Source organism: Bos indicus, chromosome 29, assembly GCF_029378745.1.
Source record: "Bos indicus isolate NIAB-ARS_2022 breed Sahiwal x Tharparkar chromosome 29, NIAB-ARS_B.indTharparkar_mat_pri_1.0, whole genome shotgun sequence".
NCBI lineage: Eukaryota > Metazoa > Chordata > Mammalia > Artiodactyla > Bovidae > Bos > Bos indicus.
In genome coordinates, this window is record NC_091788.1 from 32,105,926 (window position 1) to 32,121,500 (window position 15,575).

Here is a 15,575-nt window from a genome sequence, read left to right on the forward strand (position 1 = left end):
TGTGCCTTGTAGGGCACTTCAGTATTTACTACTGAAACAAAACTCTCCCCGCAAAACCTTGAATAAGTGAACATGTGCAGTTCAAACACATATTATTCAAGGGTCAACTGTATGTCTCCTTCAATCTAGCTACAACTGTTCTACCTCTGGATTTGTGAATCAACAAATGCATTTTATTTGAACATAAAAACTAAGTATGGTTGAAACTTAGAGGAACATCTAATGCTATTTTCAAAGAAGTGACTTATAAAGCATTCAATAACCTGGTCTACCTCCCCTCCCCACACCCTGCTCTAAGCTCTAGCCATGCTTACCGTCTCTCAGTTGCTCTATTTTGTCATGCTCTCCCTGTCTTTGGACTTTGCACACACCATTTAAACTTGCCTGTAGAATATTTGCCACTGTTCCTCTATCAGCTCCCGTCCCGTTTGCTTGAACACTCCAACTCATCCTTGCCATCTTGGCTTATGTAACTCTTTCTTTCTGAGATGTTTATTGTATGTTTCTGTTGTACCTTGTCACAAACACTCATTCATGTTTAATTATTATTTGCTTATCTGTCCTCCCAATAAAATCCTACCATCGTGGGCAAGCAACTTCTCACATGTGCACATAATAGGTGGTCAATAAGTAGTTGCTGAGTATATGAATATACCTATGAATGAGACATAGTGCGTTCAGTGTACTAGGTTAGTCAAGAATCTGATGATCTAGCCAATAAACATTTATCATATACCAATTATTTGGAAAGTATGGCAATATAATAGATTACGATAATTTTTTAGAGGTTATCTTTTTTTTTTTCCATCAAGAAGTGGTGGGTGGAGAACAGAAGTACTGTTAAAGATACAAAAATGCAGGTGTGAATTTAGTCAGGACCAGCTAACCTCAAGGTTTCACATTGGTACGTGAATGGATGTTATGATGCATAAATGTTTTTGTAATGTTTCTTATCAGTAGCAACAGCATTCTAAATACTAGAGTCCTCAGTGGATGTCTTAGACCAAGAGTAGATCTATTCTGAAATTAACATGTAAATTAATTTAGGATAAATTACTTAGCTTCTGTGAATTCCCCTGAAAGGTAAAAAGTCTATCCTAAAAAGAATAAAACAATAGAGTATAAAGACCAACATCACAGTGTAAATATTTAATGCTCCAATGTTCCTTAGATTTGGGGAGTAAATAAGAAATGTCTGAAACACCACAAACTTGGCCTTCTTGTTAAGGTCCTTTGTAAAGAGAAGCTGATACAAAAACACCTTTTTGGTCTTTGTCTTTGTCAAGATAAACTTCATTTTTAGACATTTAGACAAATTGCTGAACATCAGGTTAGCTTTGGAGCAGACTAATTCACATAGTGTCAAAATAAATAGCTGTTGATTTGTGCAAAATCAAACTGGTCCAAAACAAAGGCCAAATATTTTATTATAGGCATTTTTGTTTTCAGATCATATTTCCTGTGTTATTCATGCACTGTTTCTTTTTTGTTATTACTACCGATATTTGCATGTAAACAGGATCTCTGTTGCTTAGCAATTCAGTGATTTTTGTTGCTTCCTCTGTACTGAAATTGCTTTAGTTTTCTAGTAGGAAAGAGAGCTATCTGAATTCTCTCTCATCTATGAAATATATTTCATTTTCAAATCTGATAATAAGTTTGTTTTGGAACAATTCACTTAAACATTCTTCAGACTTAAATTGCTATTCCAGTTGTCACCAGAAATGAGAAGATCCGTGCGTTTGGTCATTGTTTCTTCCTGCCTCATGTTACTTGAAATTACTCCATACCTACTTTAATCACTGACGGTCCCTGTTCGTTGTGTTTTCTTCCCTACAATTAACTTATCACTTTTATAATTTTAAAAAATGTAATATAATCAAGAACAGGTACTTATTTTCTCATTTTCTAGTTTTTCTCACAGCTGTCATGATAGCTATAGCAATATCTAGCTAAAGAAGGCATTCTTAGCACCCTACAAAGTGACAGGGTTCAAGAGGACCTCTTGTTTCTCAACAATTCTCACAGACAGACTCTGTAAGATCTCCAGGAAATGAGAACCCAGTGATTTGGGTTTAAACGATAACATCTTACATTACAGAATATATGCCCCATGGGTAGTGATTACTGGCTTTGGTGCCAGTGATAGGAAATGCAAGAATAAAGGATCTGTACTTCACATCATTCTTTTTTTTTTCTCTTGTTCAAGGAAATAATAATTTTAGGCACCTTAGGTAACATGTGCCAGTCAGCTCTTCAGCCACCCCAATAATGCCCCATTCCCCCCAAAAAGAATCAAAGCACCTGTTCAAGCAGAAAAATTTCTAGTCCATGAGAATGAACTAAGCTCAAATTCAATCTAAATCTTCATCTACCAAACTGACTCTAGAGGCAAACTTTCCACTGCTCCCTTTCCCTATGTGGGTCACTCTGAGTTCTAAGATGATTTAAGTTGATTAAAGACATAAAGAACCCCAAGACTGGGACTTGCCTGGTGGTCCAGTGAGTAAGACTCTGTCTTCCAGTGCAAAAGGTGTGGGTTCAATCCCTGGTCAGGGACCTAAGATCCCACAGGCTATGGGGTGTCGCCAAAAACTGATTAAAAAAAAAAAAAAACATGACCACTGTACAATTCTCTGCCAGTATCTGAATTTTGACCAAAGAGGAAAATAGTAACTATTATTATTGTTAAAAAAAATAACCATGGTTATTGCTCACAGTCACCAAACAATGTTTTTGAGATCCACAGACTAAGATTTAGATCACTGGGCATCCCCCCAGACAGAAGGAAGGCATTGAGGCGTTGTATAGAGAAATCTGGACAGAGTGTCAGGACAAGTAAGGTCTAGTCCTGACCTTGTCAACCTGAGTGATCATAAGCAAGACATTATTTTCCTCAGCCTTCATTATTTTTCATTTAAAATCTGTGGAGCTAGAGCAGAGGTGTTTTATGCTCCCTCCAATTCTATGTAAACTTGGTTCATGGTGACTTCCCATGCTTTTGGTTGGCTGCCCCCACCCCCCTGTAGGTGGTAGCACACTCGGGTTGGGTCTCCTGGGCAGAGTATCAGGCTCCACAGTGAAACCTACCCTGTTACTGGCCACCCTTCTTGCTGTTAAGCTCACCTACTCAGTTGCATGGCACCACTGACTCAATGGACATGAGTTTGAGCAAGCTCCAAGAGTTGGTGATGAACAGGGAAGCCTGGCATGCTGCAGTCCATGGGGTCACAAAGAGTCGGACACGGCTGAGCGACTGAACTGAACTCAGTTTAGACTTGGTCAATTATCTTGCACCTTAGATCTGCTAAACTAAGTCATGATAAGTTGCTTGTCAGGTTGGGACAGGGTCCTCTCACCTCTAAAAAGACTGAATAGAACTCAATCAGTTCTATTAGTATGGTATGCATTTAGGGATTTCCCTGGTGGTCCAGTGGCTGAGAATCTGCCTTTCAATGCAGGGGACATGGGTTTGTTCCTTTATCTGGGAACTAAGATCCCACATGCTGCAGGGCAACTAAGCCATAACTACTAAGTCATTCAGCTCAAGAGCCAGTGAGCCACAAGGAAGACCAGGCAGCCCCCTGCCAAAAAATAATAATAATATGCATCTATTTAAGAACACTCCATGCCTCAAACCAAAAGAATGACTAAAAATTAATAGTAGACATTTGATGAAGCAACACAAAACCGAGGCATTGTCAGATCTGCATCATGAGACATGAAGCCAGCTTTAGAGGTTAGGAGCCTTAAAGGAACTAAGAAATGTTATAGGAAAATCCATCACCTAGAAGCAATGGTTGCCTCACACTGGGGATCACCTCCGTGAGTCAGACTGATGATTCATTGTGAGCCCAGCTCGTTGCCAATGAGAGTATAAACAGATCCTTCAACACAGTAACAGTAAGGCTATTTGATGAGTACTAAGCTTAGTGAGGGAAGGGGTTCACCCCTGTCTCCGATTGCCCTTTTTCTCTCTGTATTTCAGCAGTTCATAAGCCTTTCTTCACTCAGTGACCCTCCATAAGCGCCCCAACCAGGGAGGTGGGATGACCTCAGTTTCCTCTCCCTCTCTTCTTCGATCTCTTGCTTCCTTTAACAGGCATGATGCTCCTCCCTCTGTTCTCTTACCTTCTTAGGGTTATGGGAGAAAGGAGGTGGTTCTTAAATGTTTTGCAACAACACCTAAAGAGAAAAAAAGGAAAGAAAGTGAAGTTGCTCAGTCACGTCCAACTCTTTGCGAGCCCATGAACTGTAGCCTACCAGGCTCCTCTGTCAATGGAATTTTCCAGGCAAGAGTACTGGAGTGGGTTGCCATTTCCTTCTCCAGGGGATTTTCCCGAACCCAGGATCGAACCCGAGTCTCCCAAATTGCAGGCAGACACTTTACTTTACCTTCTGAGCCATCAGGGAAGCCCATGGTACCGAAAAGCCAGGGAATAATTTGACAAAGACCAAACAATTTTTACCCCTTGCTTCCATGGACCACCCCAATGGCACTGCCCGTTAGTATTCTCAGGAGGCTCACATATTCTTAGAGATGATTGCTCCTCAGTTGCTTAACTCTACTCAATGTTCTGTGGGGATCCAGATGGGCAGGAAATCCAAAAAAGAGGGCATATAAGCATACACATGGCTGATTCACTGTGCTGCACAGCAGAATCTAACCCAACATTGCAAAACAACTGTACTCCAACAGAGTATATATAAAATACTTATTTTATATATCATAATATATATAATATGTTATATATATTATATAAGTATAATATATAAAAATATTTATATTTTTATAATATAGCTATAAAAATATTTATATTTTTATAATATAGCTATAAAAATATATATATAGCTACAGGAACTACCCAGGTGGTTCAGTGGTAAAGAATCCGCCTGGCAGTGCAGGAGACTCAGGTTCAATCCCTGGGTTAGGAAGACCCCTGGAGAAGGAAATGACAACCCACTCCAGTATTCTTGCCTGGAAAATCCCATGGACAGAGGAGCCTGGCAGGCTACAGTCCATGGGGTCACAAAGAGTAAGACATGACTGAGCGACTGAACAACAACAAATTATAGGTCTATAACTACCCATGGATGTATGTGTGTATAGGTATATTTGTGTATGTATGTCTTCTCTTTATCTATGAGGTCCACTGACTTTTACTTTCACATAAACACCTCAATGCTCTCTGAGTTAGTAATACAGTGTAACCCAGATACTCACCTCCTTTCCACAAGCTTAAAAGGAGGGAAATGATATATCTTATCATCAAAGAAATTTAATTTAGGTTGGAATCTTGGCAGAGGGGTGGAAATTATTTCATGAGTTACTATGTTTTCATTAGAAAACATAGCATTAAGCCACTAAATTCTACTTAAGGTTTTATGTTGAATTCATGTGACACTGAAATTTCATATGCTATGACAATTCAGTGTCCTATAGGATGATCAAACGTATCATGAAATCCTCCAGTATTCAGAAAAGCACATTACTACACGTGTTAATGAGTTTATATTAGAAGCAGAAAATGTCAGAAAATATTTAATATTAAATATAGAATATTTAATATTCCTAAACATTAATATCAGAATAAATTTGTTATATTCAGAGAAGTCTATTGTTTTAAACTGAGCTCTTACTGAAGGAAGACAAAGATGTTGGAGGCACACAGAAAAAAAAATTATTCATCCACTGCTCTTTGAATAGCCTGAGACAATGGACATTCCCAGTAATCAAAGCTTTATTTTATTTGTTTAGAATACCGAATATTTCTAAACAAAATAGTCACTATATCATTATTTTGCTTTTAATCAAACTGATTTGTGGACACATGCTTGAGGAGAAGTTGACAAGCATCCTCAAAATAAACAGTTTTCCCTGCATTAGAAAACTATTTAGGAGTCAGAAGGCAATCCACTTGCCAATGCAATCAGAAATAAGTGACCTGAAAAAAGATCATAGAATTTGGTAGTATCATGATTCCCTGACAATCACCTATCTGTGCATCTCTGCAGAGCTGGGTCCCAGATTAATAAAAAAATAGTTGGTAATGGGTATCCCTGGTGGCTTAGTGGTGAAAAGTCCACAGGTTTCCATCCCTGATCTGGGAAGATTCCCACATGTCTCGGAGAAACTAAGCCCATAAAGTCTTTCTTCTTTCAGTGATTGTTGTTATACAAAGAAACACATATCTTTGTACTGCTCACTGGCATGTGTTTAAGGAAACTGTTTTGAATTAAAAATAATCATATTTCCCATTTTCTTCTTTCTCTACTGTATTTTCTTCCAAAAACTTTAGCAATCAGATGTGATATCTCTGCCTGAAATTTTATTTTTAGAAAAAGGTCACAAATATCAGGAATCTCCCTTTAGGGGAATGATCTGGGGATAATTAACAAGAGGAGAGATATTGAACAAACTCAACATGCCTGTGTACATCACTTTGTAAGAAATCTTCATTTTAAAAGTATGCACACCAACAATGAAACAGAGGGGTGCAAAATCATGGATGGTAGAATGTCAGAGACCTAGACTGACAACAATAGAATCAGGAAGGTTAAGGCCAAAGGAAACCAAAAGGGCCTTTCAAGCTATATTTGGAACAGGAAGATGAAATAGAAGGTAACTAGCTGGGAGTGATGATACAATGTTATCAGATGGCAGAGAAAAGGGAAGACTTAACAAGTAACATTTTGCTTCCGGATAAATGGAGCTCCAACTCAAAAAGACACTTAAAAATCAGAAAAAAAAGGATAAGAAATTTAAATGAAAGAGAAAAGGATGGAGGAATCTATAGCCGCATTTAGTAGATTCATGCCTGGAACAATCTCTTCCCAGAAAATAGAAAGACTTTGGAAGAGTGACTGTCAAAATCCAATCTATAATCTTGTAAAAGCTTTAGAAAACTAGAAAGTTCATGAAAGGTTAGAGATTCAGACATACTCTGTTTTTCAAATGCGGCGGGTGGTCGGGGGTTGGGAAATTGAATTCTGCAAAAGCAGAGTTAACATCAGTCTCACAACACGAAAGCTACACATGAGTTCCTGTTTCCCTGTAAGGGTGATGGGGGCTTCCCAGGCGGCTCAATGGTAAAGAATCCACCTGCCAATGCAGGAGACTCAGGTTCGATCCCTGGGTCAGGAAGATCCCCTGCAGGAGGGTATGGCAACACACTCTAGTCTTCTTGCCTGGAGAATCCCATGGACAGAGGAGCCTGGCAGGCTACAGTCCATGGGGTCACAAAGAGTCGGACACACACACATAAAAATGAACATTTGACATATATAGTTTCTCCTCTTAATTTCTTGGAAGATTTTATTTAAACACATTCCCCAATGGGTTTAGAAGATCAAACCTTATAAACACTATATGAACCTAGACATATGCTATAAAATTATATTGTAAAGTGGTAGTGATTTATTTTGACATCAGCATTAATTTATGATCATCTTGACAGCACTGAGAATCATTTTCTGTATTTTTCACAAAATTTTGGTTTCTTTGTTTTGGGTTTCCCTGGTGGCTCAGCAATCAAAAATGTGCCTGCAACACAAAAGACGTGGGTTTGATCCCTGGGTTGGGAAGATCCCCTGGAGAAAGAAATGGCAACCCACTCCAGTATTCTTGCCTGGGAAATTCCATGGAGAGAGGAACCTGGCAGTTCATGGGGTCACAAAAGAGTCAAATCCAACTTAGCAACTAAACAACAACATGTTATATATTTAATGCTTAAAAGTGTATCTGGAAGTCTTATGACTTTGAAAGAAAGTCAGAGGGATTCCTACTTCTTCTCAGCCTAAAGTTTCTAACAAAAGTTCTGTTAAGGTATTTCAAATCCCACAGCTGTAGATCAGGTTTCTGTTATAATACCCTCCAAAGGCATCTGTTAAGGTTTTTTGTCCATTTTCTAATATTTTTTTAATATTGAGTTTTAAATGATCTTCTTTTATTTGGAAAACAGTACTTTGTCAGATATGTCTTTTGCAAAATTTTACATTCATTTTTGCTCCATCTGTAAGACCTATGGATTTGGACAAATTAAAATCCTGAGGATCGGTTTCCTCATCTGCAGTGCAAGGCAATACGCCTCACTCAGTATACATATGTCATTCTTATTGTTGTTCTTTAGCCACTGAGTCATGTCCCACTCTTTGTGACCCCATAGACTGTAGCACACCAAGCTCCCCTGTCCTCCACTATCTCCCAGAGTTTGCTCAGATTCATATTCACTGATTCGGTGATGCTATCTGTGTGTGGTTGGCCACCAGATGGTCCCCAATGGCCTTGACCTTTTCATATCCACATTTTTGTGCATTCCCTTTGCCTTCAGTGTTGGCTGCAGTCACTGACTTGCTTTTAATGAACAGAAAACTAGCCATGATGGAACAACACTTCCATGCTTGGGTTGTAAGCAGACCTTGACTTCCCTCTCAGGTTCTCCCTCTCATCTCTTCAGGATCATTTCCCTCTGGGAGAAGTCAGCTACTATGGAGAGGCAGCCCTGTGGACAAGGAGCTGGGGATCACCAACAGCCATGCATGCATCCTGGAGTTGGGTCCTCTTAGAGTTGAACCCTGAGATGCTGCAGGCCCTACCAACACCTGACTGAGGCCTCCTGACAGATCCTATGTCATAAACCATGTAGATAATACACTTACAGAGTCCTGCTCCGCAGAAATGTACAGAAAATAAGTGTTTATTCTTTGGAGCAGCTATATTTGGGGGGTACTTTATTATAGAGATCAATAACCAATGCATTTCACCAGTGGTGAAAGTGAAACTTGTTCAGTCGTGTCTGACTCTTTGCAACCCCATGAACTATACATTCCATGGAATTCTCCTGGCCAGAATACTGGAGTGGGTAGCTGGTCCCGTCTCCAGGGGATCTTCCCAATCCAGGGATCAAACCCAGGTCTCCCGCATTGCAGGTGGATTCTTTACCAGCTGAGTCACCAGGGAAGCCCAAGAATACTGCAGTGGATAGCCTGCCCCTTGTCCAGGGGATCTTCTCAGCCCAGGAACTGAACCAGGGTGTCCTGCATTGCAGGTGGATTCTTTACCAGTGAGCTACCAGGGTACTCATTTAAAACCTATATGCTGAGCCTTTGAGAGAGATGAATGAAAAAACAAAACAGGAAGAAGGCCTTGGGAAACTTACAAAATCATGACAAACACAAGCTTATGAGAATTTTGAGGCATGCTTATTATAATTTGCTTGTCGTTCCCGAGTCCACCCAGTGTGTGGTTTAAAGAAGAAATATCAGGTGTTTCTGCCAAGATTTTCAGGAGAAACTGAGTTAGGAAGACTGCCGACTCACATAGGTCTCACCGAAAGGACTGATCACCTCCAAGGGTTACCCGGTAGGTCATCTGAGGTCCCTGTTGAATCTCTCTTAATTTTATTTCCACTTTTAAACTTGCATGAATAGTTCTGATGATAATTACCAAATGTTGATATGTATGAAAAATCAGCATTCCACAAATATCCAACTTGGGCAGCTTTCATACACGTGTGGCTGCTTGAAATTCAGCAAATTTCATTAGAATCACATGTTTGCTTAGAGAAATAGTAGCCAAAATCTGTGCTGAGAACACACACAAAAACACACACAGAAAAGTAGATGCAGAAAAGAATTCTTAGGTTGAATTTGTTTAGAAATGCTCCAAGTCAGACAGGATCTTCTGAGATCCCTCACTGCTATTATTATTGGTAATATAATCTGAATATCTCTCTTAATACTCTGTCTCAAGAAATTGGTATACTTAATGAGATACGGATACTACTATATATTTCAGGGTCGCTCACTTCTTACATTTTATTCTTTGGTGCAGGCTGTGCTAAAGAGCATCTTGGCTCAGTTGCTGAAATATGATTGTAATTATTATTAAGAATATACACTGTCTTCATCAATTATCATCTTAAGCTACTTTTCAGGCATATTTTTAGTTCATCCTCACCATCCCCATTGTCCACTAACTTCTAGGAATCTATCAAGAAAACTTGCCCTTATTCCTTATCATTTCAGTTCCTTCTATAAGTTTTTCTTCGACAGCCAAAATCCTGCCCACCCTGGGTAATAACCTCAAGGATCCTGCACAAGGAGGATATTTTTAAGTTGAACGTTTATTTTATTTTTTAATGAATTGATCTTATTTTCAGCTGCCCTGTTCTTCGTTGCTGCACGTGGGGGCCACTCTAGTGGTGATGCGGAGGTTTCTCATTGTGGTGGCTTCTCCTGCTGCAGAGTACGGGCTTCAGAGTGTGCAGACGTCAGTAGCTGTGGCACATGGGCTCTATAGTGCACGTTCAGTGGCTGTGATGAGCTTAGTTGCATGTGGAATCTTCCCAGACCAGGGATCGAATCTGGGTCCGCTGGACAGGCAGGCAGATTCTCAACCACTGGAGCACCAGGAGAGCCCAAGGAGGGTGTCTATGACCCATTACAACCTGCGGGACTTCATCCTCGGTGCTCTTTAAACTTCACCACCTCTTCGGCCTCCCCTTGTGCTCTCTTCACACTTAGAATTTCTTCGTTTTCATGGCCACCCCTGGACATCTTAAACTTCCTGTGGCAAAAGTGAATTCTTGACTTCCCGCCAGTGTTCACCCCCTTTAAAATCTGCCCCTCTATAGTTTTCCCCATCTTAATACAAATGACAACCTGCAGCTTGAGCCAAGCATATAGGAGTCACCCCTGCGGCCTCTCTTCCTTGGATTCCCCATGCCCTTGTGACCACTTCTCCCTTGCCTGCCTCCACCCAGTTATTCAGATCTTGGCTTAATGTTCTTTCCTCAGAGACCCTCCTTGCTCCCTCAGTGTGTGGTTAAACTTGCCATCATGTCATTCTATTTCTGTCATTATGACCTCCTAACATTTTCCCCATTTTTGTTCTTTGTCTCTCCCTGCCTTCTGTTCCCACTATTAGAATATGACTCCATGAGAGCAGGGATCTTGCCTGTCTTGTTCATCATTATGGTCAGGCACATGGTCAATGAGCAAAACATGTCTGTGAAATTCATCTTAACCCCAAGTCTAGTCCCTCCTGCCTGTAGTGAAGTTACAAGTCCCCATGATGAAACCCCTCTCTCTGTGGGTATACATAGGACAACCAGCAGCAATACATGCTCTTTGTGATTATCCCTTTAAGGGACAAATGGTGTCATCTGGGGCTCCTGGCCATGGAGGGATGTATGCGCTGGTCTCTCCACCAGGACTTGCTAGAAATTAGGTAAGTTGTGAGTGAAAACGATGAACATGAACAGAGAGAAAAGGGCAGTCAAAGAGTAGGCTGTTACTCTGGAAAACTGTTAGCCCTCGAGCAAAAGAACTCAATGCATCGATTGTCAGTTCAGCTGAACGATTTGTGAATGGAGAGCTTTCTGCAGAATGAATGAACGCAGTTCCATAATTCACAAAGTCTGACTCAAAATGGGCTGAGAGATGGAGCATAATCTGACTGATCGATTATGGCATGTTTTCCCTCCTGTAAGCCACAGCCATTTGGTTTTCCTCCATCACCCTGATACTAGCAAGCCACAGCCAGTTGTAGGAGAAACCCTGTCACTGACAATGTGACTAGATAATTGTCCATCAGCTACTTTCCACACTGAGAAGCATTTTTGATCTGAGCACTAAAGTCTTCAGGCCAGTGAAGACCTTTCACTTACAGCTTTCTTCCAGCTAGAAGACTCTTAAGGCTGTAAATTGTAGAGTGCTAGAATTCAGAAGGTCTACAAAAGTCTTCCAGTTTCCTTTTAATGTCTTTTTTGCAGGCTGCACCAAATTCACGAAGAAATATGCTTGAAACTTTCTGAAAGGGACACTCTTGGTGCTTTCAGGTAATAGTTCTGGTCTCTGCTTTACAATCAGAAAGCTTTGTTGTTGTTTTGTTCTGTTGTCTCTCCAACATTAGACCAACAAATGCACCTTCCAACCCGTCCCTTTTTATCCCATCTTCTATGGAACTGGCAGAACAACTGACCCGTGCTTAGGGAAGAGGCATATAGTGCAGCATTTGCCGTAATAGATTCCTGTTACAGGCAGATTCTGTTTAGGGAAAACATTTTATTTAACCAAAGGTCTCCAGCAGTTGTACCATAGCCTCATTTCCAAAATACAGTTCTATACAGTGATCAGTCTTTCTTGCAATAAGGAAAATATGCAGAGAAACTGCCCTAATATCATTTTGTTCCCTTAAAATTATACCATCTAACCTACTTTTCATTAAACTAGAAGCCTGAATATCAAGTAAAACTGAGTTTTGTATCCTTAAAATTGGACTTCCCAGGTGGCGCTAGCGGTAAAGAACCCACCTGCCAATGCAGGAGATGCTGGGTCGGGAAGATCCCCTGAAGGAGGAAATGGCAACCCATTCCAGTATTCTTGCCTGGAGAATCGCATGGACAGAGAACATAGGGTTGCAAAGAGTTGGACACAACTAAAGTGACTTTATACACCTGTACAGACCCTTAAAATTAGAATGCCATCTATCCTTTGTCATCCATCACATGCTCAGTCGTCCTCACTTTTACTAAACTAGAAGCCTAAATATCATGTAAAATTGAATTCATGTAAAAATACAGTCCATAATAAAGTTGCTACTCTGAGTCAAGGTGGCTTCATTGCCATCTAAGGTCCTGTCACTAGAGGGAGTAAAACCCAGCAATCTGCAGCCAGTGGCCCTGCCCGCACAGCAAGGTTGGCTCTTTTACCTTTCTCTTTAAACAAATGATTCTCAGCTCAGTTGCCCCAGAAAAACACCAACATCTGGTGTGCTGTGTTTATTCTGAGGTTACTTATTTCTAAAAATAGTTTTCTGAAAAATTGCCCTCGTAGGCTGGGAAGCACACAGGCAGAGCGGTGAGCGAGTGGGAAGTACTCCTGCCCGCAGGGACCCTGGAGGCTGGGCATGCGGGATGAGAAAGCAGTAAAAAAGCACAAAACTAGTTGCCCTGCGAGGAGGGCTGCAGGTGCCCACGAGGCGGGTGGCAAGCCAGACCCACCAAGCCTGATAGAAGGAGAAGGTCAGCTGGGAGGTGTGAACAGCCCTGCTGAGCACCCAGAAAGGAGGAAACAATTTGAGGCTGGGGTGCCCGTTACAGGTGGCAATCGGGGGTGGATCGTGGTGAGAGATTTTCTTCAGCCAGACGGTGGCAGAGGAAGGGAGCTTTGCCAACCTGTGCTGGGAGGAGTGTGTGTGTGTGTGTGTGTGTGTGTGTGTGCATGTCCACGCACATGCTAGGAGGTGGCAAGAAGAGAAAGTCAAGATTTTACAGGTTCTTTGCATTTTCCTCACCCAGCTTTTCTCTCTATTCAACTTTCCAATTCTTACTAAAGTCTTGCCATTTTTAAGAAAGAAAGAAGAAAGAAAATGAAGTCGCTCAGTCATGCTCAACTCTTTGCGACCCTACAAGGCTCCTCCGACCGTGGGATTTTCCAGGCAATAGTCCTGGAGTGGATTGCCATTTCCTTCTCCAGGGTATCTTTCCAACCCAGGGATTGAACCCGGGTCTCCCACATTGTAGGCAGACGCTTAACTATCTGAGCCACCAGGGAAGTTCCTCTACCATTTTTAAAGAAAGAAAGAAAGTGAAGTCATTCAGTCGTGTCTGACTCTTTGCAACCCCATGGGCTGTAGCCTACCAGGCTCCTCTGTCCCAGGAATTTTCCAGGCAATAGTCCTGGAATGGATTGCCATTTCCTTCTCCAGGGGATCTTCCCAACCCAGGGATTGAACCCAGGTCTCCCGCATTGTAGACAGACACTTTACCATCTGAGCCACCAGGGAAGTCAACCATTTTTAAAGGCATTTGTAATTTTCTATGGATTCCACTCTAAAACCCCCTGAAGACCTAAAGTTAAGGAGCTTCACTAGTGGAGTTTCTCTTCTGAAGCATGTTGGAGGCGATACCCCACGTATCCCAGTGGGGAGCTGTGTGTTTCTCCTCCTCAGATGCCCAGCCCTCTGCCTCAGCGGCTCCTCTTTCTTTCCTGTCTGCCACGGCCATGTTTGCTTCATCTGGAGAATCATCTGTGACTGCCCTCTCTTGGGCTGGGGACAGGGGATGGCCCCAGTCTAGGTTCTGAGTGGTTCTGCAGAGCACGTGGCTGGATCCAGTGCACAGACCACCTTCTACCTGCTGCTTCCTTCTCCCACGGACCTCAACGCACGTAGGCAGCTGGGTTTCCGGGTCCTCTCGCAGGCAGGGAGCCTAGGACAGGACTTCTATCTTCACCCTGATGAACCCCCAGGAGGATTTGGTCACCTGCAGACTGGAGAAATCCACTCTCTGAGCTTTGAGTGTTAACTCTGACATATACAGGGTCTGAGTTTCTGTGTTCAGGCAGAAAGAAGACCAGCCTGGGTTATAAAAGCATTCTGGCTCCCAGGGCCTGCTCTGATCATATCTAACTGATTTCAGACAGTTCGATGAACTCCTCCCAGCCTCCACTCTGCCATCTATAAAGTGAGAGTGTTCGATGAGACTCTGTGTGGGATCTTTTTCTGGTTCAAAAACTCCACGATTTCTGCCTGGTGAATGAAGAGTCTCTGACCACATCCAGCCCACCACCTCCACCCAGAAGTCAGTAGGGAAAAGTCTCGGGTAGAGTGCCTGCCAGCCCCAGGGTACACAGTCGAACCATGTGTGGGAGGAAGCAAATTTAGAAGGAAACAGGCTTCATTTATTCTGCCCGATATGGTTATCTCTGTGAGGCTGTGCCCATGCAAGCGAGCAGAGGGTGAGAAGGAAGGGGAGGGAGACACAGTGTCAAATGTCAAATGTTTAGCAGAGACTTTGAAGTCTGACAATTGAGACTTCCGGTAACTTTTGTCTCTACTTTTACAAAAAGGGAGGTAGGGAGAGGGGCAAAAGGGATGGGGGAGACAGAGAAAGAAAGAGAGTGAGAGAGAGGGTGACCGAAAGAAGATAAACACTGATGTACATAGAGACAATCATTGTGTAGGTTTCATGCAAAAGATTAGGCAAATATTATCTAAATGACATGTCATCTGGGACTTTCTTCTCTGACTGTCTTTCAGACAATCCCTGACTATTGTTCTGAACTAACACTGCACTTCATCACGACACTTCCATGTGGACATGGAACTCGTCTACGTGACGAGAAACACGAATGGGCCAGCCAGCTGGGAACAGCGCTGGGATGAGACCCGTGCGTTCCTAACGCCTCTGCCCACCGGGAGGGAAGGAGGAAGGGCATGCGAAACAGTGGACGGTACTCGACACAACCCTGCAAAGGGTGACGCAAGGCCTAGATTGTATACAGGTCAGATAGGCAGAGATGGAACCACAGTGGTCTAGAAGACATTCACAAGCGAGATGGAAATTGAGTGCTGAAGTAGGTGTGAGTTGATGTAGACAGACCGCTGTGTTTCGAAAAAGAAACCATGAAAAATATCACATTTGGTCAACCGGCTCCTCCTCTCACAATTAGCCAACCAAAGACATATAATGTATTCCTTTATGGCCCAAATCTCTACATAGTAACCAGGAAAGGGCCCAGAGAAGTCTCTTCCAGTTCAAGTTACAATCACTGAATGTGGAAAGCTGGTG

At 42.1% G+C, this 15,575-nt stretch overlaps 1 long non-coding RNA gene across 1 annotated transcript in view; it reads right to left on the bottom strand.

Annotated features, from left to right (window-relative positions):
* Positions 1-3,461: 3,461 nt before the first annotated feature.
* LOC139180587 (uncharacterized) overlaps positions 3,462-15,575 on the bottom strand; it is a 55,512-nt gene continuing 43,398 nt past the window's right edge. Inside the window, exon 5 of the long non-coding RNA XR_011564800.1 lies at positions 3,462-4,185. This is a non-coding gene — a long non-coding RNA (uncharacterized lncRNA). The remainder of the gene's footprint in view (positions 4,186-15,575) is intronic.